Source organism: Elaeis guineensis, chromosome 15 (genome assembly GCF_000442705.2).
Source record: "Elaeis guineensis isolate ETL-2024a chromosome 15, EG11, whole genome shotgun sequence".
In the NCBI taxonomy this organism is placed as follows: domain Eukaryota; kingdom Viridiplantae; phylum Streptophyta; class Magnoliopsida; order Arecales; family Arecaceae; genus Elaeis; species Elaeis guineensis.
Genome location: NC_026007.2, coordinates 58,020,689 through 58,046,066, shown reverse-complemented (window position 1 = coordinate 58,046,066; position 25,378 = coordinate 58,020,689). Strand labels below are relative to the sequence as shown.

The 25,378-nt window shown below is 35.2% G+C and overlaps 1 long non-coding RNA gene across 8 annotated transcripts in view; it reads left to right on the top strand.

The window, feature by feature from the left end:
* Positions 1 to 371: 371 nt before the first annotated feature.
* LOC114913742 (uncharacterized) overlaps positions 372 to 25,378 on the top strand; it is a 55,175-nt gene continuing 30,168 nt past the window's right edge. For 4 of the 8 annotated variants that reach the window (XR_012137082.1, XR_012137081.1, XR_012137078.1 and 1 more), the window contains exons 1-3: positions 374 to 581; positions 5,952 to 6,341; positions 7,881 to 8,082. This is a non-coding gene — a long non-coding RNA (uncharacterized lncRNA). Of the gene's footprint in view, positions 582 to 5,951; positions 6,342 to 7,880; positions 8,083 to 13,628; positions 13,856 to 25,378 lie in introns of all 8 variants that reach the window. The other 4 variants (XR_012137080.1, XR_012137083.1, XR_012137079.1 and 1 more) reach the window with 4 other exon arrangements.

Here is a 25,378-nt window from a genome sequence, read left to right as displayed (position 1 = left end):
TATTAAAATAGTTCGGATTAGTTTCGGGTCAGATATCAAATAATGTGCATAACTATCTAATTTTGATCCAAATCCAAAGTTAAGCATTCGAGTTTTATCTAAATTCAATCCAAACCTAATCAACATATTGACTATCCGGTCCAATCGGATCGGATCAGATTAGATACTTGTAGGTTTGGATTTTGCTACCATTCCGGCACATTATAATAATTTTAAATTTTAAATTAATTGATAGTTTTTAAAAATTTTAAACCTAAATATAAATGGTCTAAATTTGGAGGATGCCTACGTGATTTTTACTACACACACACGGTATCCACATGGCAGCCACCGCTGCTTGACCCGAGACGGCTGTGCCGCGCATTGCACCGAGGAAGCCCTTCTAATGGGAGGAGCGTACTTGACTTTCCAGCTCCCACTTTCTCCACCAGTCCCTGCATTTTCCCCTCTTTCTCCTTCCGGTGTTAGGGTTTTTCCAGGCAGTCGGAGCTCCCCTTCGTTGGCTCTTCACTGGCTAATTTTCTCACCAACGTCCAACTCATTGCGACATGATTCCAGAGAATGGCGTCGTCGATCTCTAGGTTTTGTTCGACACGATTTCTTCTTACCTTGTCCCTTTTTCTTCCCGCTAAATGCAAATGCTATCAACGGATTAATCGATGGGAGAATCCGTCTCAAGGGTTTAAAGCTCAGCTTATTCGGTGAATTTGGTTTGAATTCTGGACGTTTTCTAACTGTTAATCCCAAATGCAGTGGATTTGGGGCATAATTCTGACTAGAAGTGTAGGTGATATCATATTTGTATGTTTAACTGTTAGCTGTGAAGCATATGTACTTTATGAGTTCTTCTAATCTAAGGTTAGTTACTTGTGTTGCATGATTCCTTGTTGTGGCCGCATTTTAGTGAATCATTACTGGTATTTGAGTCCAAAATTTGTGATTGTTAATATGTGTTGGGTGGATGTCTGGTCAGGACATCACTTCTCAAGATCTTTATAGTACCATGCGATGCAGTAGAAAGAAAGAAGAAACAAAACAAAATAATCAAAATACATGGATCAGCCACAAAAGGATTCGCCTCCACGGAGCATGCAAACTTCACTATGAAAAAAAAATTTTACAATAGGAGATCTCACCCTCAACTCTCGTACACCCATTTTGTCTCTCATCTGAAGTTTTCCTCACAAAAACTCTCTCTCTTGAAAGATTCTCCTAAACCCTTGAAGTGACCGACGTCCGCTGTCCAGAAGTTCTGCTCCTTCTCTCAGAGCGCCTCATGCCTCTCTCTTCTTCTCTTCTCGGGCTCCACACGGCTTGCTTTGCAAAAAACCAATCCCCGCTCTTCACTGTTCGTCACAGGCCCTTTTAAAGGGCTTAAACCCAATTAGATTAGGTTTAAGAGTCCTTAATCAATCCAAATCAAGTCTATGAACCGTCGGATCAAGACCGGGAGCTCCCTGAGCCCTCCTATCGTGATCGGTCCATGAAATAGTGCCGTGGACCGCGTGAATCGTGTGGTAAATGCCCACGCGGTCCACAGGCTGGGTGGTCCATGGTGGACCGGGGTAAAGGGCCTAGGCAGGGCACCTGGGCCTAGGCCGACCCACATGCGCGGGCCTGGGCCGCGCCTGCACGTGGGCCCGCGCACGGGCTGGGCCGCGCGCCCGGCTGGGCCGCCCGCCCGCCTGGGCCGTGTGCCTCGGTCGCGCGTCCCGAGGGCCTGAGTCGCACGTCCCGCGCGCCGCTGCCGCCCGCCGCCGCCCGCCGGCGGTCCTCCGCCACCTCAGGTCTCATGCCGACTTCAAAAGCTCGTATCTCTTTCATCCGAGCTCCGTTTGGGATGATCTTGGTCTCGTTGGACTCCATTTTTCGTTGTGAATCTCGCTGTGGGCTCAATATGGACTGAATCTCGAGGCGTGAAATCCTAACAATCTCCACCTCGACTCGATATTCGATCTCCTTCAAACTCTGAGTTTCTGAATTTTCTTGCCCTCATGCCTTGGGGCAATCGCCTGCCGATCATGGATGAGCAAACATGGGAGTTGAGCTAGGCTGCTCGATCCTATCTCCATCATATGCTATGCTTCTCTTGACCTGAGACCTGCTCGGGGTATCATCCTGCGGTAATAAGAATCTTACCTTGCGACGTCGCCTCTCGTTCTCTCGAGTCTCCTATCTCGTGCCCAATCCATCTTCAGGAGCTCCATCTCGCTTTGGGCTCCACCTGGCTCCCGAAGCTCTACCTCGCACTGGACTCTCCGTCAGGTAATAATATCCTCTGCTCCCCTTCTTTTCCTCCAGCATAATCCAATCGCCGCGTAGTACCCTCAGGATTCCTCCACCAGCTACCGTTCTGTAGTCTCTCGAATCCAGTCTGCTAAATGAGATAAGATTTCGCTTGAAATCGGGTATGTATCGGATCTCCCCCAATCTCCTCACTGCACTGTCATGTGTCCTCCAGCTGATCGTTCCGATGCTTCTGATCGCACAGCTCGATCCATCCGGCAGATATACAGTGCCCTTACTGTTCTTCAGGGAGTCAAACTGCTCCTCTCTGCAACATATATGATAGGGGCATGCAGAATCTAATATCCACTGCTGGGAAGAAGTAGATATCTCGTCAGATATCTCCAAGACATCTCCATCTGAATCGCTGCCAGCCGTCGCTACAGCAGCCATCGTCCGATTTTTGAGTTGAGGGCAGTCTCTGGCTAGATGCCTCAACTCCTCACATTGGTAACATCTGGTTTTACTTAAGTCCCTCCTGGACTTGGATCGCCCTCGTTGTGATCTTCTATCGCTCCGTCTACCGCCTCCTGCTCCTCCAGAAGCCACCAAAGCTGAGCTACCACCATCTAAGCTCGAAGCTGGATTCTCCCTCCTGAGAACCTCGTTCTGGAGTATCGCCGCGGTGACCTCGTCCATCTTGATGGTGCTCTTCCCCACTAGAAGAGCAGTCACCAAAGACTCGTACGAAAGGGAAAGCGACGCCAGCAAAACCAACGTCCTGGTCTTCTCCTCAACATTCTCACCAATGCTGAGGAGGTCGGTGAGGATCTTCTGGAAGTGGCTGAGATGCTCCTGCACGCTCCGTCGCTCAGTCATCCGCAGTTGGTAGAACTGCTTCCAGAGAAAAAGAGTGTTGGTGAGAGACTTCGCCATGTACAACTCCTCGAGCTTCGACCACAGCACCGTCGGGGAAGTCTCGCTCAGCATATGAATCACCACCTCATCCATCAGGTACATGCGGATGGTACTTACCGCCTGCATCTGTAGCCGTTTCCAATTCCGCACCTTCATGGTGGTCGGCTTCTCATCGCATAAGAGAGCATTGATGAACCCTTGTTGGATGAGCACATCCTTCACCCTTGCCTGCCACAAGGAAAAATTGTTCTTACCATCAAACTTGTTGATCTCCATCTTGATTGTTTCTGTCTTTTCTATCTTCAGTTTTGCTCACCACCACTACAATCTGCGTCCTTGTACCGCCTTGCTTTGATATCACTTATTGGATGGATGTCTGGTCAGGATACCATCTCCCAAGACTTTTACAGTACCACGCGATGCAGCAGGAAGAAAGAAAAAATAAAACAAAACAATCAAAATACGTGGATCAGCCACAAAAGGGCTCGCCTCCACGGGGCATGCAAACTTCATTATGAAAAAGAAATTTTACAAGAGGAGATCTTACCCTCAACCCTCATACACCCAATTTCTCTTTCACCTGAAGTTTCTCTCACAAAAGCTCTCTCTCTTGGAAGATTCTCCTGAACCCCTGAAGTGACCGGCGTCCGCTGTCCAGAAGCTCTGCTCCTTCTCTCACAGCGCCTCATGCCTCTCTCTCCTTCTCTTCTCGGGTTCCATGCGGCTTCCTCTGCAAAAAATCAATCCCCGCTCTTCACTGTTCGTCACAGGCCCTTTTAAAGAGCTTAAACCCAATTAGATTAGGTTTAAGAGTTCTTAATCAACCCAAATCAAGTCTCTGAATCATCGGGTCAAGACCGGGAGCTCTCTGGGTCCTCCGATCGCGATCGGTCTATGGAATAGTACCGTGGATCGCGTGAAATGCGTGGGAAACGTCCACGTGGTCCACAGGCCCAGCTGTGGACCGTGGATCGGGGTAAAGGGCCCAGGCAGGGCGCCTGGGCCTGGGTCGGCCCGCGTGCGCGGGCTTGGGCTGCGCCCGCGCACGGGCCCGCGCGCCCGGCTGGGCCGCCTGCCTGCTTGGGCCGCGCACCTGGGTCGCGCGTTTCGTGCACCGCCGCCCGCCACCGGCCGTCGGTGGTCCTCCGCCATCTCGGGTCTCGTGCCAACTTCAAAAGCTCGTATCTCTTCCATCCGAGCTCTCTTTGGGGTAATCTTGGTCTCGTTGGACTCCGTTTTTCGCCATGAACCTCGCTGTAGGCTTAATGTGGGCTGAATCTCGAGGCGTGAAATCCTAACAATATGTATTTGGCATTATGGCAGCTTGATCTTCTAATTGGTTTATCGTGTTACTTTTCTGCATGCTTTAATATATTCCTGAAGTGGTTTATTGTAAAGCCCATGGAGCTCAAAACCATAAGCAACCACAAAAGGGAATGATATAGAAAGTTTGTAAAGGTTTCAGTAACATTGCACAGGATAGTTTGATGGATTACACGGCTTTGTAGAATATCGAGTTTCTGGCATAGAACTAATATGCATGATTTGAAGAGATTCATCTATTATTGTTATAAGCTTGTTGTGCAGATATTTTAATGCTTTTTTGAGCATAAGACACAACATAGATGGTCCACAGTCTAGTTGCCATTCTCTAACTCATGATGATCAACGAATAGGACGTTACCTTGTAGATATTGAAATTTTCATATGAATAAATCTTTAGTAAAAAACAGTTCATGAGCTACTTAATTGAAAAGATGTAATGTGGGTATTAAAAAATTTAAGCAGTAGTCAGCAAGTTGTGTAAAATTATCATTATCATTATTTGCGTTAACTCTGATCAAGTAGATTTTTTTGATGTGTTGAAATTCTCTTTAGCAGAGCTAGCATCTATCATAGTTTTGTATATTTATTTACTTATTTATTTATTTATTTTTGTGTGATCATAATTTGGATATTAAAAAATTGTAAGCAATAGTTTGGAAGATGTGTGACCCAGTATTATGTCAGCTTTTTACGTTAACTCTGTTCATGCTGATGCTTGATATGTTGAAAAGTTTTTTAATAGAGAAAGCATCTATCATAACTTTTTAAGTGTTGCATTAGTTAGGTGTTCATGGTGTGCAAAATTGCGAGGAGTTGTCCACAGGTTGTCAACTGCAAGCTACAAGCTTCATATGACCCAATTTTGTATGAACTATTTGACATTGATTCCGAACTTGTTGACTTTTTATGTGTTGCAAGTTCTTTAATGGAGGTAATATCTAAGCATAGCATCAGCCTTGGCTTCAAATAAATTTGGATTGTAGAAGATAGAATGTTCTTTGACACACAGTTGAAGGTGGACAAACTGGACTTCTTGCTGGTCCCTGTTTACAACGATAAGCACCGCTATTGGCCCACAGCTTCTGTGCGCTAGTTTGCATCATTAATGAGCAATTTTGTGTCTTTAAAATCAAGTCTCATTGAAAGTGACTTGGCAAATTGGCCTTCAACTAGAACTGCTTGTAGGTTACGTGACTATGTGGCTGCTGCTTATAGCATTTTCTTTCTTTATACTTTTTTTTTTTTGGTGAAAAGATTTCTTTGTACCATGTTTGAATTTATGATGCTTCACATTTCAATACAATATAGTGTATCACGGAATCTCTTTACTAAGCTGTCTGAATGAAGAAATGATCTAACGTTATATATATATATATATATATATATACTTTGCTTGCATTGTTCAATATAGGTGACCTGGTAGGACATTCTTGCAAAATTTTTTAATTGCTGATTTGTGATCCTTTTTCCTCTAACTGCAGGGTAGTGTGTTTTATCGTATGTCATTTAGAAGGATACTGAAATTGGAGTATATTTATTTTGGCTCATTATTGTTGAAGATTGCGGCATGATGGAGTGTACTTCAGAAAAGATGTTCAAATCTGATTCTGAGCAAAATAGAGCTTTGGACTCAAATGCAATTGTTCTACTCTCTCCAAGTTCTGATCGCTCTGATAAAAGATCAGATCCTGTGGTACTTGAGAGAGCTTGCACATGAATTAGCTGCAACTAAACAGGCAACTAATGTTCCGAGTGAGATTACTATTAGCTTTGAGGAAGCACTTGAAAGGGAGCTAGAATTTCAAAAACGAAGGAAAATAGCTATGTTGCAAGCTTCTATTGACTCTGGGTCACTCTTTACACCCTCTCAAGTAAGAATCTGTTACCTTTTTTGTAATAGCTCCTGTAGTCAATAAAACATGCAAATTTATACTTCTGAAGACATGCATATCTGCAAAGATCTGATTGAAAGGCATTTTATTTGTTTTTCCTGCTGTCATTAAACTTTATTAATAATTTCAGATTAGTTTTCTTGAGTTTGCATTTACGCCGCAATGCTCTTAAGTCTTGAACTCAGCTATCTGCAAACTTAAGCTAGCATGATAATCAATTTGAAGTCTTGTCCAGTCAACTCAAGTACATATAACATGATTTGCAATCTTTTGGCAATCTCTAAGTTTCACAAGGTGTATGTTTCATCTTTTTTCTTCCCCTTTTTTTGATATATTTCTTTCTGGTTCACAAATTTCATAAACCATCATTTTTTTTTTCCTGTACTTTCTTTCAATTGCTTTCCTAACTATTTGTCAAATAACATGGCCATCCTGAGGGTTTATCCATTGTGAGATTTGGTGAGTTATAATGATATATTGAGAAACGTCTTCATTCTAGGAACCTGTTGGAGAGGAAATGTTGGCAGACTGGTGGCAGGTGTGTTTTATGCGATGCTGAGGAATCAGTTAACCATCTGTTCACGAACTGTTTCTTTCCAGAAGAATTTGACAAACTTTACGAATCTTCTTGGGGACTAAGGACAGAGTTGCCATGGTGTCATCCTTTTGGTCTATTTGGTGATCAAAGAGGATTCCCTGCTTGCCAAGGTTGCCGGGGACTGTGTGGGAAAAAAATGTTAATTGTGGGAATCCACTTGTCTCTTGGCTCTTTTACACGGTAATGCATTATGTGTAAGCCAACAGGAAATAGATGTTTGATTTAATCTGGGTGAAGTGTGGAGTTTAATATTTGTTTAGCTGTTTAATTGTATTGTTCATTGGTGGGAGAAGTGCAAAGTTGGGTTTAGAGGTGGCTTTTGCCTTGTTTTGATAAAATTTTGGAAGGTCTCTCTCCCTTAACTTTCTTCAAAAAAGAAAGAAGGAAAGAAAGATTTTCATATCAGTTTAGTTTGTTGCATTTGCATGGTTGTTTCTTTCGTATACCATTACTTTGACCGACAAGCTAGCCATCTACTTGCCATGATTTTTAGGATCCTGCTTGTTAAACATGGCCAGCTTAAAACTTTGGGCTTGCTCTGATCTCATTGTCTATTCATTCTTGGATCATCATCACTGAGACATGATGTCCATAAATTTATATCATTCAACTAACTTCGATTTCTCTGCAACCTGGCACAGCTTAAATTATTGATCATTTCGATTATGGTTTCTTGGTTTCTATTCTTTTTGAATGTTCTATAGCTTGTATATTGCTCAAATGCTTGTGTTTCCAGGAAGTGGTCTCTCCTGTTTTTGACACTTACATAGCTAACCTAGATTCTGCTTTCAAATGGTACATTGGCAATCCCTTCAAAGATTTGCTTGGTATTATGACATCTATTTCTTAGAAACACTTCCGAAAATACTAAGTATAAATGTTCTTGGGCCCAACCGCACTGTATTTTTTCTCTTTCCTAGGTAGTACCTCCAGAGCCAAGTCTTACCGGGATAAAACGAAAAGTGGCGCCTGAAAATCTTCCAGAGGAAGAACCCTAGCGAAGTCAGGATCAAAGACCATCAAAACAACTTCAAGGCTTGCAGGGTAGAATGCAACGACTACAGAATAATCGGCCTTCGATGCAACAATTACAACATCAAAATCCATCTCAGTGCTTGAATGGTAGATGGCTTCCTACTCAAAGTATTGAATTATAGACCACCTTTCCCATAGCATGCACAGAATCAACCACATCTCACTATAGGGGTTATGGGAATTATCAACTTAATTTTGTCAATAAGAGGTAGTGCCGGTAAAATTCAAAGCCTGCATTTACGTGTCGATGCTTTTTGTGAGTGTCAGAAACAACGGCCTTTTCTGACGCTTTAAAGCATCATAATAGATTATGATGCTCAAAAGCATTGGTGGAAGGTATTTATCCTTCAAATCTTCATTCTTAAATCGATATCCTACACTCCTCATCTCCCTTCTCTCTTTGGAGCCAACCTCCCCTCCAATCCGGCCTCTCTGCCTCATCGCTGACAGTCCCAACTTATCCAACCTCTCAACCTCGTTTCTATTCCTAGGTATTGATTTGCTTCCTCTCAAGTTTGATGGTGAGAGTACGAACTCCCCTCACCAATTTCTAAAACTTTACTACTACTTTTTCATTAATGTGGTTGTTTTATCTGGATGTCGATGTCTCTCCTTTCAGAGATTGCCAAGAAAAAAGAGGGAAAGGGAAAAAAAAAATCTTATATTCTTTTTCCTCCGATTCGTACCCGTTTTTAGTTGGTTTATTTATATTTGCATAGAGCATGCATTAAATAGGTATCTATAAGATTTATTTGAGTTCAAGATTTGCTTGCATTGTTCTCTTTTTAATGGCGCATGGTGTGGTTGAAGCAGAGGTATGGATTTTTGTGGGATTCCACCTAGGTATGGGAGGGCATGAGATTATTGTTGTTCTCATTCAATGTTTTGGGTGAAGGTAATTATGAGACGAAAGGACAGAGAAAGGAAGAAAGGAGGATGGAGGAAGACAATGGTTTTTGAAAAAACTGTGAATGAAGCTTTTGAAAGAAATATTGAGACTAAAGAAGTGGGCTTCTGATTGTATAGCCATTGTTTTAATTTGTGATTTTTTTTATTAGAAAAAGAAGAGGAGTGTAACTTCTTTTCATTCTCTAAGTTGTCCCTTGAAGTACTAAATAAAAATTTTAGGAATGTGCTAGGCATACTTTTCATGGGGGAGAGAGGGTTGGCCAGCATGCATGTCTTTGTGCATGTGTTGTTGTTCCCATTGATTTTTTTAAACTCTAATGTGTGAATCTAATGTGTGAATCTTTTAGGGAAATTCGTTCATATGCTTAAAAAAGTCTACTAAATGGAAATATGTAGCTACTTTAAGATAAATTGTAGGATTGTACACCACATTATTCAATAAAGAATAATACTGGATCTATTTTATGAATTTCATTAGATATGCTGAACCAGGCCAATGTGTTATCCTACTCAAAAAGATAAAATAGTGCGCTAATTAATTGTTATGTTTCCTTTACAAAAAATAAAAAAAGACATATTCTTTTCATGTTTGACTAAACATGTTTGTAGTGAAGGGTGGTTATATTTTTGAATTTTTGATAGTAAAGTTTAATTTGATGTCATGATCTTTGATTGAACTAGAGATTTAATTTTTTATTTCATTAAGAAGTGGCAAATTGATTGAACTAAAGATGTGTCTTTATGTTAATATATATAACAATATATAAAATTAACTAGAGATGTATCTTCGATTGAACTAGCTCAACTAGTATTTTACTTGTATAACTTTTTTAGGTAAATTGTAATTCAGTTGTTGTTCTTGTACAATGGGCAAAAGTTGAATAAACAAATCAAGATCTAATAAAGATTATTTTGAAGGAGTTTAAAATTTCATTAAATTTTTCTATCAAAAAAAATCTTTAAATTTGCTGTTGACAAAGGATTAATGAATGAGAAGATTTTTTATTCATATTAAAAATATATAAATAATTCTTCTCTCGATCCATAAATAGTTGAAGAACATTTGGTGTGGAATAGTGTTGTAAGAGGTTATACTGGGCGGATATTTTCTGGAGAGTCCATTTTGCCATCTTCATGTAATCAATCCTCATATGTAGAACATATATTTGATCTCGGATCTAGTAATTTATAAAGGAATCCTACAAGAGAAGATAATATAAGGAGTTTGCTCGGAGATATCTAAGTATTTGGTGTTGAAAATTTAGAAAATTTTAGTGGAGAATAAGAAATAGTTGTGATACCTGAGGGGTCTATATTTACTGATCCTATGCATATTGAGAGGTTCTGACATTCATCTGATGATGAGATAGAATATCAATATCATAATTTGTTGAAAGATTGTGGTCAAGAACTATATTTGGATTATAAAGTTTTTTTAAAAATTTATTTTTTTGTGCATCTATTTTATTTGAAATATTTGAACGGATGGTCTGGTAAGAGTTTTATTATGTTATTTTAATAATTAAAGGATGTATTTTTAAGGGCATTGTTTGCTAGCATCTTTTTATGAAGTCAAGAAACTAGTGAAGGAATGGAATCTTGGATATGAGAAGATTTATAGTTGTCCAAATGATTACATACTATTTTAAGATAAAAATATTAATCAAGAATCATGCAATATCTATGGATCTTCACGATAGGCATCGCATAAAGAAGATAGAGTGACGTATTGAATGAAATAGATGTTACATAGAGTAAGAAAAAAAACAGCTAAAGTTTTGTGTTACTCTCCTTTAATATTTACATTGAAAAGAATCTATGCATCATTGAAGATAGTTTTGTCGATAAAATGGCATGATAAAGGTCATATAAAGGATAGAATATTAAGACACCTAGCTAATAGTTTGGTATGGAAAGCATTTGATGATAGCATCCTGATTTTGCCTCAAATTTTTGTAGTATTAGGGTGGGTTTAGATGCCGATGGCTTCAATCTATTTCACATACTAAGTTCTACTTATAGTACTTAGCATGTTGTTTTGATTTCATATAACTTGCCATCATGGATATATATGAAACAATCTGCATTAATTTTATTACAGGTGATAAGAGTCAAGATAATGATATTGATAACAACTATAGGAGAGTATCGATGCATTTGATGCTTCAAGTGGTCAAGCATTCAAATTGAGGGCAATTCTTATTTGGATTATCAATGATTTTTCTACAGATATCAATTTATCTAGTTAGAGCACTAAGGGGCGTATTGCATATCCCTCTTGTAGAGATTCTACCTATTCACATTGGTTAAAATATAGAAAAAACTTCTGTTATATGGGCCATTATCGATGATTGGAGGTCAAGCATTTATTTCGATTTCAGTCAGATATATTTGATGGTACTATAGAGTTGTGACATGTTCTTATACTACTATCTATAACTAAGGTTGTTAGACAGATGCAAGATATCAATCACATATATGATAAGGTTTGTAAGTATTCTAAAAAAAGAAAAAAGGAAGATGTTGAAAGCTCAATAAGTGAAGGATCTTGTAATCTTAATATTAGGGTGTTTGAGAGTGCTAACAACTTCTATGATGCTCATAATCATATAGACGGAAATAAAAATGATGATACAATGATAACATCTACTTATAGAGTTAAGCAATCTGGAAGAAGAAAAGTATTTTTTATTTATCTTATTGGAAGTATAATCTTTTCATGCATAATTTTGATGTAATACATATAGAAAAAAAATATTTGAAATAATTTGATTAGAATATTATTAAATCTTGATAGAAAGAGTAAAGATATCTTAAAGGCATATCTAGATTTGAAAGAGATGGGCATAAGATAGGAGCTTCATCCTATTTCTTGTATGTTATACAATATTCATTTGAGAGAAAGATTTTTTTTTCTAATAATTCGAAAAAAATATCAAAATTCTTGATGGATATGCATCAAATATTTTAAGATATATAAATATCAAAGAACGAAAATTTTAAAATTTTAAAAGCCATGATGATCAAATTTTGATACAAGATATTTTTTTCACTAACTTTAAGGTCATTAATGTCAAAATAAGTTATTGCCATTGTTGCTCAATTATGTCATCATTTTTAAGTCATTATGTTGGAAAGTTCTTAATCCAGAGCTTGATCAATTGAAGTCTCATATTGACTTACACTTTCTCATATGAAAAAAGATCTTGTCTCCAGATTTTTCATCTATCATGGTTCATCTGCTCTTTCACTTAGCCATGGAAGCTAAATTTGGTAGATCGATATACTATAGATTGATGTATCATATTGAGATGTGATGTTGTTAAACTATATAATTATAATTTATAATTTTTTAATATAAATAATGTCACATTTATATTGATGTTTTAATAAATTTTTAATTTTTGAAGATATATTGTACACTTAAATGATTATGTACGAAATAAGGCTTATCTTGAGTGCTCGATTGTTGCGGGATATATTATTGAGGAATGTTTGATATTTTGTTCAAAATATCTTAAAGATGTAGAGATCGCTTTTAATCGACCTCAAAAGAATTATAATGTTATTGAGAATGTAAAAATTTACAAGTTCTCAACTATTGGAAGAGTTTTAAGTTGAAAATATTATTCTTAACAAAAAAATCTTGGCAAAAATATATCGTTATTGTTACTTCATTAGTGATATAATATCTCAGTATCGCAAATTAGTATAGTCGTATATTGATTTTTTTTCATTGTCATCATATATAATATTTTTACTTAATGAATTAATTTTTTTATAGAGATTTTTTGGTTCCTCATGGATAAGCAAACCATAGCATTCGATCTAATCAAAGGATTGAACAATGATAGTTGGTCGAGCTATTCCCTAAATGGGTTTTTTAGTCAGGTTAGTCATATGTGTGAGTAAAAGGATTGATTTTGGAATATATTATTAACATCAAATAATACGTTAACAATTTTATCATGATTTTTAAGTATCAATGACGATGGAGAGTAACTATTTAGATGAAGTAATTGTCATTACTTGAAGTTATAATAATATTGTCAACAAATATAATGGTTTCATCATTAATAGATTCAAATTTCATATAAAAGAGTATGAAAAATTGAGGAAAATCCAAAACAATGGAATCATGGTGGAAGTAGATGGAAAGATTTATTATAATGAATTTATGGATATTTTTGAGTTGGATTATTATGAAAAATTTAATGTAGTATTATTTCGATATGATTGAGTGGATATAAACTTATCAAGAGATTTGAAATAAGAAAAGAATGGGTTACACTTGTAACTTTTTTGAAATTGATATGTACTGGTTTGTTATTAAAGTTGATCTATTCGTTTTTTCATATGAAGCTTGTAAAGTATTTTTTTATATAAGACTCGAAAGATGAGAAATGTGCAGTTGTTATGAAAACGAAATTTAGGGGCTCGTATGATATAAAAAAAATAATGTAACTTGTACTCAATGTATGCTTTACAATCTTATCTCGACCGGTAATCTAGATGCTACAAGCTTGATTATAATGGATATTGGAGAAAATATTGATGGATTCTTAGTTGGTAAGAGATATTTAAGATGTATATATTTTGTATGAAATATTGTATTATGTTATCATGTTCATTCAATAAACCTTACTTATTATTAGCATTTCAATCACTATTTATTATTTGATAATTTATATTTATTGATTTTTATTTTTATTTGTGAATATTAGATGATATCATACCTCAACACAAATGATTTGATGGTATTGAGTTACAGACTTCCCAAGATGTATCATACTCTGAACAGTTCCGACAGTCAATGCAGCCACAGCAGTCTGATATCGGTCCTTCATCATTCGCGCATCAGTCCGAAGCTGATTTTTGTTTATCTACGCAGTAGATCGAGTCATAGCATGATCCTCCTATTGATGAGGAGGTCATTATGGATGATATGCAGGTAATCTAATTGAAATGTTATATATTCATGACTATTAAGATTTAAATATTAATTTTTATTGATTGATTCTTAATATATTTTTATTTTGTATGTTTATTGTAAATGGATCCGGGAGAGTAAGGATTCGATGCGGATCCACATGGGCAAGAGATATCTGGCAATTTGTTGAGGGTGAGAGAGTCATCATCTAGTGTAATTAGATGGAGCAGCCTGTCAATAAGGCTACTAGACTATTGACGAGCTTTTTAGGTATGATTGCAGGGAAGGGCCAGCTTTGTCCATGGAACTATATAAAATGGAATGATATGCTTCCTGCACGTAAGGTGCAGCTTTTACGAGTAATATAAGTAAAAAATGAATTAATAATATATATTAATTTATTTATAGTCAAATAATTATTTTATTTTATAATTGAATATTCTTCTTTATTTTGTTCTAGAGTAAATTTATACTCTTTCCAGATAGTCGTGATTGTGTGTTAAAGTCCTTTAATCCAAAATGGAAAGAATTTAAGGCAATGTTGAAGAGGGACTACAAGAGCGAGGGTATGACAGACACTACAAGAAAATATTTTTGCGATAGAATTATTTACGATGAAAATATTTTCATCTTCAATAATATTATTTACGATGATAAAAATATTCATCATAAATAATTTACTATTTACGATGAAAATAATTTTTCATAGCCATGTATCAATGACGAAAAAAATTTTCATCGTAAATACTTAAATTATTTATGATGAATATTTTTGTTGTAAATAATGTGTTATTTATTTTAATTTTAAATTTTTAAATATTAGCGATGAAAATATTTTCATCGTAAATAATTTAAGTATTTACGATGAAATTTTTTTTCATTATCAATAAATTTATTTGCAACGCAAATATTATCATTGTCAATATTTGAAAAAAATAAAAAATTTAAAAAATTTAAAAATTATTGATTATTTGTGATGAAAATATTTCATCATAAATAATTGAATACTTGTGACGAAACAAAAATTTTATCATAACTACTTAATTATTTACGATGAAAATATTTTTATCATCAATATTTAAAAAATTAAAAAATTAAAAAAAATTAAAAATTACTTATTATTTATGATAAAAATTTTTTGTCATAAATAATCAAGTATTTCGACAAAATTTTTTTTTTCGTTGTCAATATCTAATTATTTACGATGAAAATATTTTCATCACCAAAAATTTAAAAAAAATTAAAAGTTGCTCATTATTTGCGATAAAATTTTTTTATCATAAATAATTAAGTGTTTACGATGAAAAAAATTTACATCATAAATACTTAATTATTTACGATGAAAATATTTTCATTGTCAATATTTAAAAATTAGAAATTAAAAAAATCATAAAATTTAAATTTTTGATTTTGTGTTAGGCAGTTGCATCTATTTTTTGTAGCAGCTATATATATTTTTTATCATTTTACGTGGTAAAAAAATAAATGTGAGTTATGATCCAGATCAAACTTTTTGTATGAAAAAATCATATGAATGTGGGTGATATTCGCGGAGTAGAATGAATAGATCTTTTTGAATGAAATGGACTATACATTTATTTGCGACGTAAAATTCGTCTGTTCATCACTGTCATTGTTACTAATGATATCAATGAATCTTTCTGATGAAGTGTCTGTCTTAAGCTGCATGAAAAGAGCCTCCTTTCATGCAGAAATCATATAATTAAGCAGCGCATTCTGGCATGACTTCCATGATCTCGAAAGGTACCGTGCTTTCTGCATCGATCGGTGCTCAAATGTATCTTTATAGGAGTTTCAATTATGAGAAGATAAATAATACGATCACTCATCTTCTTAGCAATGCAAAGTATAAATATGAGCTTATGTTTTATAATATAACTTGCACTATTTGCAGGTCTGCTTTGATTTTGTTTAATTATTCTTTGATGCTCACATAATTTCTCTTGAATTTCTCAAGCTTGATCTTCACATGCAATATGTGAGCTTTTGGACCTCTAATTTTTCGTCCCTATCCTATCTTCCAAATTTCAATCTTGATGGATTTTTCTTGCGATCTGAGAATCGTCGCGATATTCTCGTATTCCGACTTTCGGAACGAAGACTCTAAGAAGAAAATGAATTTCTTGGAGATCGAAGATCTTAAAGCTATCGATCTCCCATAGTGTCCATTACATTACAAAAGTCGAAGAGCTGTTCTTATAATAATTATTAACGACATAAATTGAATTTTTCGTTGTAATTACATTTTTTATGTAACTTTTTTTGGGGCGAAAGTTTCTTTTGGAGAAAAAATCATAAATTAACTATTTATATGAAATATTTTTGATTAATAGAAAATTAATATTTTCAATGAAATTATTTTGAAAAATTTTTTTAGATAAAAAAGTTTTTAGATTAAAAAAAAAATAATTTTATTTTTCATCATGAATATTTTTTTAATGTCATTTTTTGTTAAATTTTTTGGATGAAAAATTTTCTTGGTGGGAAAAATTTAAAATTAATTTTTTATGAAAATGTTATTAGGAAGATTTCTTTAGACTAAAAAAATTTGAATTTTTTTTTAATTATTAGCAATGTAAATCAAATTTTTGTTGCAAATAGTTTTTAAATTTTTTTTAGAAAAAATTTTTTACGATGTAAATTTATTTTTCATCGGCAATCATGTTTTAAAAATATTATTTTAATCAATTTTTATGAAAAAAAATTTATTAATAAAAAAAATTTTATTAGTAATGAAAAAAATTTTCATCGATAAAATTATTTTAAAAATAAATTTTTTTATTTTTTTGAAGAAAAAATTGTTTGAGGGAATTTTTTTTTTTGGATGGTATTTATTAGTGACGAAAATCGTATTTTCGTTGCTAATACCCTTATTAATGATGCATATTTTTATTTTTATAGTCAAAATTTTATTTCATTAATTTTTTGGGCAAATTTTTTTTTTTAAAATTTATTTTGGTGGAGAATTTTTTGGCGGGCCTTATTGGCGATGAAAATTACTTTTCCATCGTGAATAAGCATATTAGCGATGAAAATTTTTCGTCGTTAATAGTTGTTCATTTATTATAGGTCAAATCGACGTCGCTTCCCTTCCCACGGAGCCTCGTAGCCCATCGGTAACAGCAGGCGAAACCCTCTCCTTCTCGTTCTCCAAGCTCTCCCCCCTCTTCCTGTCAGCGATTGTGTCCCCATCGTCGTCCGGTGCCGGCTTCCACCATTGCGGGGATCCACCGTCGCGAGCTTCTACTGTGGGCTTCCACCATCACTTCCGTCGAATTCTCTGTCGCCGTCATTGCCGTCTGCTAGAGGTAAGGGTGCTTCCCTCTCCCTCTATTTAATATTTAAGGAATTTTGACTGTCGGAGGAGAAGAAAACGAAGGGAGGAGCGTGAGGGGGGGACCGATAGAGGGGCTGCAGATGGGTGAGGACGGCGGTGCTGCGGCAGTGGGGGTCGCTGGAGGTTGGAGAGGGCGGCGGCGCCGCGATGGGGGGGGGTGGGTGAGGGCGGCGGCATCACGGAGTGGGGGTCGCGGGGGTCGGTGAGGGCGGCAGCACCGCAGGAGTGTGGGTTATGGGGGATGGGTTAGGGCGGTAGGAGGTGGGTGATGGTGGCGACGTTGCGGGAGTGGAGGTCGCTGGGGCCGAGTTCGGACGGCGTGGGGTGGGTGACGGTGCCTGCACTGCGGGAGTGGGGGTTGCGGGGGTCAAGTGCGAGCGGCGGGGATGGGTGATGGCGACGGCACTGTGGGGGGTGGGTCAGGCCACGGGTGGATGATGTTTAGGAAAAAAATAATTTTTAGAAAAAAATATTTAGGATAAAATATATTTAGAAAAAAAATAATTGTTTGGAAAAAAATATTTAGAAAAAATATTTAAAATAAAAATTTTTTTAAAAAAATAAAAAATTATTTATTATATATATAAAAGTTAAAATGCGGATTGGATCGGGGTCGGGGGTGAGGGGGGTTAATCGATCCGAACCCAATTGGGTCGGCTCTGGGTCAGGCCAAATGTCTGCTCGAGCCCAGTCCGATGGCCAAATGGGTCATATTTTTTTGGCTAGAGCCCGGCCTGAATGGTTTGGGGCCGAGTCCGAAGCCTGGTTCGATGGGCCTCGGGTTGGCCCAATGGGCCTCCTGGCAGCCTGACCCACTTCCAGTCCTATCTGTGGGACTGCCTCCACGTTGCTGCTTTTGGTGAATTTAGAAGATGAAGGAGAGAGAGCAGAGGATATTCGACACAGGATTGGATTTCGTGTTATTATTTTGTATTAATATTATTTTGCATGTTCAACTACTTATAGTTTATTTTATATTTATTTCATAAATTTTTTAGTGTTACTACTGAAATTTATAAATTTTTTATTGTTCCACTAACACAATGCACATACTACAAGAAAATAGTTTTTTTGTGACAATATTTTTTGTGATGAAAATCTTTCCATCGCAAATAAAATTATTTGCGACGTAATATAATTTCCATCGATAAAAAAAATATTTACGATACTTTAATTATTTTGTCACCAATAAAGAATATTAGTGATAAAAAATAGAGTTTCATCGTAAATAAACATTTATTTCTGACGATTTTTTCGTTGTAAATAATAAAATATTATTTAAATTTTAAATATCTAAATATTAGCGATGAAAATATTTTTATCGTAAATAATTAAAATTTTTGCGACGAAAAATGCTTTTCCATCACAAATAATCTTTATTTACGACTAAAAATTTTCGTCACTAATATTTGAAGAGAAATAAAAAATAAAAAATATCAAATATTATAGATTATTTACGACGTAATTTTTCATCATAGATAATTTAATTATTTATAGCAAAAATAATATTTTCATTGCAAATAAGCCTTATTAACGACGAAATTTTTTGTTGTTAATATTTAAAAAAATTTAAAAAATTTAAAAATTAAAAATTATTTACGATGAATAAAAATACATTGTAGATAACATAAATATTTGCGATGAAAAATATTTTTTTCATCATCGAAAATTGATCATTTACGATAAAAATTTTCGTCGTTAATATGTGAAAAATAAAAAAATTTAAAAATTCAAAAGTTAATCTATTTGCGATTAATAAAAATGTTACGTCTTCAATAATTGATTATTTACGACAAACTTCCTTCGTCGTAAATAATTAAAAAAAATTAAAAATTTAAAAATTACAGAATATTTGCAACGAAAATTTTACGTCGTAAATAATCAACTATTTGCGACAAAAAATTTATTTTTTATTGAAAAATTGCTGTTTATTTATGATGAATATTTTTCGTCGCTAATATATGAAAAATAAAAAAAAATTAATTTTAAAAAATGATAGTATTAGGGATGTAAAAAATTTTCGTCGTAAATCATTAAGCGCATTTGCGATGGAAGAAGATTTTTTCGTTGCTAATAAATCTATTTTAAAATTTTAAAAATAAAAAATAATTTATGACGAAAATTTTTCATCGTAAATAATCTGCTATTTACAATGCTAAATCGAATAATCGTCGTAAAATTGTTGCTTATTTACGACATATACCTTTCGTCGTGAATATTTAAAAAATAAAAAAATTTAAAATTTCAAAAACTAAACTATTAGCGACGGAATAAAAGATTTCCGTTGCTAATGATTTTTTTAAAGGCAAAAAATTTTATCGCTAATATTTTAAAAATTTTAAAAATTTTAAAAATTTTAAAAATTTTAAAAATTTTAAAAATTTTAAAATTTTTTTTTGATTGAAGGATGTTTAGATATATTATAGTAAATTTTTTTATATTTATAAAAATAAATATTAGATATTTTTAAAAAAATAATATGTGCATAAGAAAAGTATGTAGAATATTAAGATGAATATGTAGTAATATAAAAAAAATAAAAATTAAAAAATATTAATTTTTTTTTATTTTTTAATAAAGATTTAATTGATTCCAATTTAAGATCTATTTGAATGGTTGGATCTAAAATATTATAGAACTCAAAAATTAGTCCTAGACAATAGTAAAATAGACCAAGCTCACTTATAATTCTGTATATTTGGTGGTTGGCTCATGCATCTTATAGAATTTTAGGCCCAACTATCTAAACAAATGCTTAATTGGATTCAAAGTTGCAAGCCACAAGCGCATGCTGGTCACTTCAAGACCTAGTTTGGATGATCCAACCCACATGCGTTTGATTATACACAATTTAAAATACTAGGGATCTAATCAAAACTTTAATCTGAAAAATCCTAAACTGATGATCTGGTTCTTTATCTAATTCATAGTTCCGAAGCCTAGAAAAATGCCAACATTAAGCATAAACAACAGAACAAGCAGCCAAGCTAAACAACACTATCCCTGATAAGGTTTTAGTTAATAGTAGACGTGGCTGATTAAGGTGGAGCATGTTATGGAAGACGGCAGCATTATTACCCCAGAAGGACAACAACATCTGAAAATTATCTTCTGCTGCGGACGTTCTTGAACAGCAAGGCTGGATGCTGAAAAAAGAATTTTATATTTATAATTACTTTATTCTATCCATCTCCATCTTATCTATAACGTAAAATTTGGAGATCTCAAACTGTATGCTTTAATATTATGTCTCGAAACTTTTAAATATCCTCGTATCTGTCGACTATTGGAACTTTTTGAAATTGCCACAATATTTTAAAGAGAAAAAAAATTTAACGCAAATTTTTTTAAAAAATGAGAATTTTTTTCAGTAATTATTAGCGATAATTTTTTTTTTGTCACTAATAATGTAATTAACGATGAAAATTTATCATCGTAAATAATTTTTTTGTTGGAAAATTTTTTTATTAAAAAATATTTTGGTGGGAACTATTAGCGATGGAAATTTTTCGTCGTTAAAAATTTATTAGCGACGATATCTATGGTTTCGTCGCAAATAATATTTTTGAGGGGGAATAATTTTTTTAGTGAGAAATTTTTTTTTGGCGGGAACTATTAGCAACGAAAAATAGTTACATTGTCAATAACATTATTAGCGATGAAATTTTTTTTTCATCATAAATTATTTTTTTGTTTAAATTATTAGCGACGAAAATTTTTATTAGCGATGAAAATTTTCGTCGCTAATAAATCGCATCCCATCAAGTCTCATCTGAAACTCATTTTCTTCTCTGATGCCCCCCCACTGTGCTTTCGTGTGCTTCCCCCCTGCGTCCCCCTCCCTACTCTGCCCCCTCTCTCGATTGTCGAGTTCGCTGCCGTCGCCATCCTCGATCGTCATCACCATTGCCGTCACAATCGCATGCACCGATAAGGTAAGCTTTCTTTGTTTTTTTTTGGAGGGGGGGTTCTTGGGCCACTGGTGGGCCGTCGGGGATGGAGGAGATGTCGGCGGGGCCGGGTCGGGCAGACGGGGACGGGGTCGGGCTGGCGGTGCCTGCGTTTGTCATCGATAATCTATCTTTGTTTTTTTTTTTGTTCTCTTGTCGGGCCATCGGGCCGGTGTGGACCGTGTTGGGGCTCGGTCGGGCTGGCGTGGACAGGTTGGCCGAGTCGGGCCTGGTCGGGCCGGCATGGATGGGGTCGGGGCCGGCAGGCATGGGTGGGCCAGGGCCGGCGGGCATAGGTGGGTTAGGGCCGGCGGGCACGAGGATGGGTGGGCCGGGTCAGGCCGAGTGGGCCGAGTTGGGCCGGCACGGATGGGGCCGGCATGGCGGAGACGATGCCGGGGTGGGTCGACGGGGCCGAGTCGGTCCGTTGGGTCGGGCTGGGGCGGATCAGGCCGGGTCGGGTCCGGACTGGGTCGATTCCTAGTCGGGTCGGGGCCTCCGGGGATGGGGCTAGGTCGGGCCGAGCCCGTCCGATCGGGCGGCCCGGGTCGGGTCGGGCCAGCGGTGCCTACGTCCACCGTCGGTAATCCATCTTTATTTTTTTATTTATTTTTTTATCGGGCCACCGGGCCAGCGTGGATGGTGTCGGGGCTCGGTTGGGCCGGTGTGGACGGGTGGGTCGGGGCCAGCGGGCACAGGGACGGGGTCGGGTGGGTCGGGGTGGACAGGTGGGCCGGGTCAGGCCGGCGCGGACGGGGCCGAGTCGACGGGGATGGGGCAGGGGCGAGCGGTGGTGATGGGGCTGGGGTCGGGTCGATCCGATGGGCCGGGTCGGGTCAGGTCGGGCTGGGGCGAGTCGGGTCAGGCCGGGTCGGGTCGGGTCTGTTTCGGGTCTGGCTGAGGACTTCGGGAATGGGTCTGGGGTCGGGCCGGGCCAGTCCGGTGGGGCGGGTCAGGTCGGGCTGGATCGGTTCAGCCGGGGTGGGTTTGGGCGGGGTCGGGCCGGCGTGGAGGGGAATGCATGTTATTTGATTAATTATTTGATTAATTATATTTATTGCATATTATTTTTTAGCATTACTACTGAATTATTTAATTATTTAATTAATTATTTTTTTCACTAACACAATGTATGTTGCTGTTACTTGTTACAATTTAATATTTTTATGTACTGTTTTGTATGCTGCTGAAATTATAAATATAAAAAATATTTTTATTTAAAAAAAATTATTAAAATTTTTGATGAAAAAATTTTTAGTTATTCTTTTTTGATAAATTAGAAATTCATATTCGAATGCATGTTCAAAGATGGTAGTTAAATTGTATTGAGCCGTAGATTTCTATTCAAGAGTCGATCTTTATCGAGATCGAATCTTGGATGTCCCGTATTTGGACTTTTTAGAAAAATAATAATATTATTATTGTTAATAGTTGATATTTCATTTCATTATATGATATTCAGTAGTTATCTGTCCATTGTTCTCTGGGTATATGGTGGATAGGGTACGTAGGCACCATATGTACATCGTATACTTGAAGAACCATAGAGAGATGCTGTCGAAATTTTCACAAAAATGAGACGAAATATCCACTAATAACAATAATGAGATTATTGCTTTTCTGAAAAGGATAGGGCTATATCTGTTAGTAATGATTTGAAATGGATAGGATCATCCATTTTTACTTCATTAAATTAATATAATATATTTTTTATATTATTGTTCAGTCTATGTTTTTTAATATGTATTGTTTTGTATAAAGTGATCCGGATCAAAATTTTGGTTGGAATTCGGAACGCGATTCAGTCCAAAATTCATATCGGGATCCAGAATACCATTGAATTTTTTTTGGTTGTTAATGATTGTGTGTTTATTGTTAGATGGATATCAACAAAAATTGGATGAATGCTAGAGGTATTTTTTTGCCTGAATATCGAAAAGGAGTTCGAAATTTTATTAAGTTTTCACGACATAAGGCTGACAGTGCTAGTCGGATAAAGTGTCCATGTAAGAGATATGTCAATTTGGTATATTGTCACATAACACTTGTTGAGGAGCATCTGCTACAATATGGTATGGATAAGAAGTATACTTATTGGATATGGCATGGGGAGGGTGATCCGAATGAAGTGGTGCGCAACGATGACGATACTGAAGATGATAGTGATGCTGGTGGACCTATCGAACATAGTGATATAAGAGAATTATTAGATGATTTACATCAAGGTGCTTGTTCAAATGTACGCATGAGTACTACTGTATCTGAAAATAATTTTGATCATGAACGTAATATCTGGCTTGAGGTAGAATGGACTTTTGAACAATTTGGGTTGGTTTCGGGTCGGGCCGTGGTCGGGTCCAGATCAGGTCGGGGCCTTCAGGGATGGGTTCGGGGATGGGGCCGGGGCGGTCCGACAGGTCGGGTGGGGCCAGGATTGGTCGGGGTCGGGATGGGTCGGGGTCAGGTCGGGTCAGTTCCAGGTTGGGCCTGATCGGGTCGGAATGAAATTATTATAATTGTTGCATATTATTTTTTAGTGTTACTGTTGAAATTATTTAATTATTTGATTAATTATTTTTTTACTAACACAATGCACATTGCTGTTACTTGTTACAATTAAATTGTTTTATGTGCTATTTTGTATGCTGTTGAAATTATAAATAAAAAAATATTTTTATTTTAGAAAAAAATTTATTGAAATTTTTGATGAAAATATTTTAATATGAAATTATTTTTTTAATAAATTAAAAATTTATCTTTGAATTTACGTTCAAAGATGGTATTTAAATTACATTAAGCCTTAGATTTTCGTTCAAATTTCGATTTTCATCGAGATCGAAATTTGGATGTCCTGTATTCGGGCTTTTTGAAAAAATAATAATATTATTGTTATTAATAGTTGATATTTTATTTCATTATGTGGTATTCAGTAGTTATTTATCCATTGTTCTCCAGGTATATGGTGGATAGGATGCGTAGGCACCATATCTACATCGTATACTTAGAGAACTATGGTGAGATGCTGTCAAAATTTCTACGAAAATAAGACGAAATATCCATCAATAACAATAACAAGATTCCATCGTCAATTATTCTTATTTACGACTAAAAATTTTCATCATTAATATTTAAAAAAAATAAAAAATTAAATATTTTTGATTATTTGCTACGTAAGTCTCAGTCGTAAATAATTTAATTATTTACGATGAAAACACAAGTGTCGCAAATAACGATTATTAATGATGAAAATTTTTATCGTTAATACTTTAAAAAGTTAGATAATTTAAAATTTTAAAATATATAGATTATTTACGATGAAAAAAATAACATCGTAGATAATTAAAATACTTGCGACGGAAAGTTTTTTTTTTGTCGTAAATTATCAACCATTTACGATAAAATTTTTTGTCGCTAATACTCGAGAAATAAAAAAAAATTTAAAAATTCAAAATGTAAGGTATTTGCGACTTAGGGAACATTTTCATCGCCAATAAGCGATTTTTTCATAAATAATTAAAAAAATTAAAAATTTAAAAATTATGAAATATTTATGACGAAATACATTTCGTCGCTAATATTACTTATTTGAGATGGAAATGTATATTTTGTCGTAAATAAATATATTTTAAAATTTTAAAAATAAAAAATAATTTACGATGGAACTTATTCGTCGTAAATAATCAACTATTTGTAACGATAAATTGAATTACCGTCACAAAATAGTTATTTATTTATGACGTATATCTTTCGTCATAAATATTTAAAAAATAAAAAATTTTAAATTTTATAAACTAAATTATTAGTGACAGTAAAAAAAGTTTTTATCATTAAAATAGTTTTTAACAACGAAAATTTTCATCACTAATGCCTTAAAAATTTTAAAAATTTTTAAAAAAATTTCTATTGAAGGATATATATTATAGTAATTTTTTTTATATTTATAAAAAATATAAGATAGTTTTAAAAAATAATATGTATAAAATAAAAGTATGTAAAATATTAAGAAGAATACGTAGTAATATAAGAAAATTATTGGAATCATACTTAAAATATCAGATGTAATTTGAAAAAGAATAATATAAATTTTTATCATAAAAAAATATAAATGATTTATAAAAAAATAGTAAATATTAAAATTAAAAATTTACAAGAATGATGGATAGAGTGGGCCAAGATATTTTAGAATATGTGGCTGTATTTTTTTAGTTTTATCATTATATAGTTCATAATTATCAT